The following is a 3,797-nucleotide window of genomic DNA, read 5'->3' as shown; positions in this document are numbered from 1 at the left end:
AGGCTGTCAGATCCCTTGGAACTGGAGTTACAGACTGTTGTTAGCTGCCATGTGGGTGCTGGGATTCAAAGCTGGGTCTTCTGCAAGAACAACCAGTGTTCTTAACCACTGAGCCATCTCTCCAGCTCCTAAACCTTAAAGGGAGAAATGCTTCTGAAAGTTGTCCTGTGATCTCCACACAGCACAAACTACACACACACACACACACACACACACACACACACACCACATCACACACCATAGACACACACACACACCATATATACACACACCACATACAACACACACAGCACACACACATATACACACACACCACACCACACACCACACATACACATAAACACATCCACCACATACCACATACACATACCACACACACCACACACATATACACACACGTACCACACACAACACACACAGCACACACAGCGCACACACACATATACACACACAAATAAATAAATAAATAAAAATTTTAAGTTAAAAAAACCTGTACTTGCAATAGTGTACAAAACCTTAAATATTTAAGTAGGCCTAAGGCTAATAAAGTTATTCAAGAGTACTATCAACAATGAAGGTCTTTTGAAAAAGTCATACGAAAACTTGCTACGGTAGAAGCTTCTTAAAATATGTACATACACATATATGTAAAGAGTTTACATGGAATTAGTTACCAATATCAGAGGGACAATGCCATCTACCAGACACCACAGGATAGCAAATAAAAAGCCCAGTGTCATGAATGGGCTCCCTCTTTTGGAGCTGTTGATCAGAGGGATCCCACAGACCCTCAAACAATACTGGCTATTGCTATTGCTCTTGGTTACCCTCCAAAACTTGATGGCAAGACCCTATTGCTGGACACACTACATATGTAAGTCATAGAATATGGAGAAACCAAGCTGGTACTGACCTTGAAGCTTCATCTCTACTGGCTAGCTTTCATAGCGCTGGAAGATGCTGTGCATGCTACTGGAACAGAGAAGGATCAGCTGTGACCTCTGTGTGCTACAGTAACAGCTGAATGGCCCACTGCTGAAACAGTAGCATGAACATTACAAAGTAACAAACCACCTTCTTTCTGTTTATTTTATGTATATGAGTATATTGCCTGCTTGTATGTAAGTGCACCTATGTCATGCAATGCCCATGGAGCTCAGAAGGCATTGGATTTCTCTGGAACTAGAATTATGGATGGTTGTTAGCCTCCACATGGGTGCTGAGAATTGAACCTGGGTCCTCTGCAAGAGTAGCCAGTGCTCTTAACTGCTGAGCCATCTCTCTATCCCCTTCAAACCACTTTCTGATTCAATTTAAGGCTCATTTCACAAGATGGAGTTCATACCTGGCACTGTTATCAAGGCTAAGAACCTGTGAGTAGACAGGTCACAGGCCATAGGGGAGAATCTGGTTATTATTCTCCTAAACAGATGTAGTATTAAACTGATTTCTAATGACTTGCTGCTATACACATACATAGTGCCTTTCTCAACTCACCAGAAAAACTTCTTGTAGCAGGCAGCAATTTACATAGAGACTCACAACTGGTTAGCATGCAGAGAATAAGATTCAGCAGAGTTCTAATCCTAAATGGGACACCTATATCACACCTTCTCCTCCCAAGGCTCAGAGATCATTGCAGAAGAGGGGGTGGAAAGGTTGCAAGAGTCAGAGGTGGTAGATGAATTTAAGGAAACTGTATGTTCTGACACAACAGGACAGCTGCACATATGTACCCGCAGTGCTATTGACAACATACACAAGATCTACAGCAAGTCCAAGCCAGACAAAATCCCAGCATGGATGGGGGAGGTAAGCAAGGAGTCTAGCCCTAGCTGAGGAACTATTGGCAACTGATACCTGCTCAGAGAGGGAGAGTCAGTTTTCATTCAGGGTGTGATGCTTGGTTAGGTTGACTACACTCCAGCGTCGGATACAGGTGCCCTTGAAGGCCAGAAGAGGATATCAGATCTCCTAGAGCTGGAGTCACAAATGGTTGTGAGCCACCAGATGTCAGTGTTGGGAGTGAAACTGAGTCCTCTGGAAGAACACTAAGTCCTCTTAACCATTGAGCCATCTCTCCAGACCCAGAATAAAATTAGTCTTAATTCTTCTTCCTATAGTCAATGAAAATAAATTCCAGATAGATGATAGATCTAAATGTGAGAGATACAACCCAGGAAAATATCTTTATGATCATGGAGTAAGGAAAGGTTTCTGAAGGACTTGGAACTCGCTGTAAAGAGAAAGTGAAAAATTGGATGAGGTGAAAGTTCAAAACCTTCTTTTTCCCTTCAAAGACATCATCATAAAGTAGAAGGAAGGCCACATGGGAAGAAAAGATATTCACGTTAAATAAAGCAGCAGGGTAGTTGATTTCCAGTATATACAGAACTCTCACAAATCTATATGACAAAAACAGAAAATCTGGAAGAAAAATAGTCAAAGAAATGAGTATGAAACTTACAAAAGCCTGCATTCGATTGTACTTCAAACAACAAAATGGTCCATTTCATTTGTCGCAAAGAAATGCGAATCAAAACCACCATGACTTACTTCTACATACCCACAAAGTAGCTAAGATAGAAAAATCAGTATCAGTGATAAGAGTATGGATCACCTACAGCTGGAGAGGTGGCTCAGCTTGTTTTAGAGTAAGTACCTCCTTTACAGGAGCCCTGTGTTCCATTCCCAGCACCAAGGTTGGGTGACTCACAACTGCCTGTAACTTCAGCTCCACTAAGTCTGACTCCATCTTCTCAACTCCAAAGGCACCTGAACTCATGGGTGCACATACCCACACAGACACAGACACAGACACAGACGCGCACACAGACACACAGACACACAGACACACACACACACACACACACACACACACACACTTAAAACTACAATAATTATTTTAAAAAGAATATGAAGTAGCTAGAACTCTTATTCATGACTTGTAGGATTGTAGATTATTACAGTCACTTGAGAAAACAATCCATCATTACCTAATAAGGTTGAAAACATGCATCTCCCATTCTACTGTTAGGCATGTGACTAAAAGAAATGTATGTACATGTATGCCATGAGATTTACACATGAACACTCTTATCGAGATTACTAATGTTATACCAAAAGGGAAACAGAAGTAGAATACATTGTTTTAAAATGTTGTGTTCACACAATGAAATGTCATATGGCAGTGAAAATGAAGGAACCAGTAGTTTTGTGGCTCAGTCTCACACATACAGTGTTGAATAAAAGAAGCCAGATGTAGGGCTGCTGAGATGGCTCAGTGGGTAAAGGCCTCCACAGGCCTGCCATGGCATGCACATACACACTGACACACACACACACACACACACACACACACATAAATAAATGTATACTTATTTTTCTTTTTTAATTAAATCCAAGTGCAAATAGATAGGCTCCTTTATACCTTCTATTAATCTATATATAAAGTTCCAAATACACTCAACCTATTATTGTCTTTAGTAATGCATGTATAGGTGGTATAGCTATAAAGAAAAATAAAAAAAGTTGTTAATATATTACTGTTGCTGAGGAGGAAAAGAATTAATCATGAAGCAGGGCACAAGTGAGGTCTGTGCTGGAATTTTGATCTGGTTGAAGAGTCACAATAAACCTGTTTAAAAAACAAAAAAGAAGCATGCCACAGAATCACATACAGATAGAGAGAGAGATATATAGATGATAGATATATAGATGATAGATATATGATAGATAGATAGATAGATAGATAGATAGATAGATAGATAGAAAGATAGATAGATAGATAGATAGAT

This window comes from Nannospalax galili, unplaced genomic scaffold (genome assembly GCF_000622305.1).
Source record: "Nannospalax galili isolate Female #2095 unplaced genomic scaffold, S.galili_v1.0 scaffold781, whole genome shotgun sequence".
NCBI lineage: Eukaryota > Metazoa > Chordata > Mammalia > Rodentia > Spalacidae > Nannospalax > Nannospalax galili.
The sequence above is the reverse complement of the archived record's forward strand: the minus strand, read 5'-3'. Positions refer to the sequence as shown.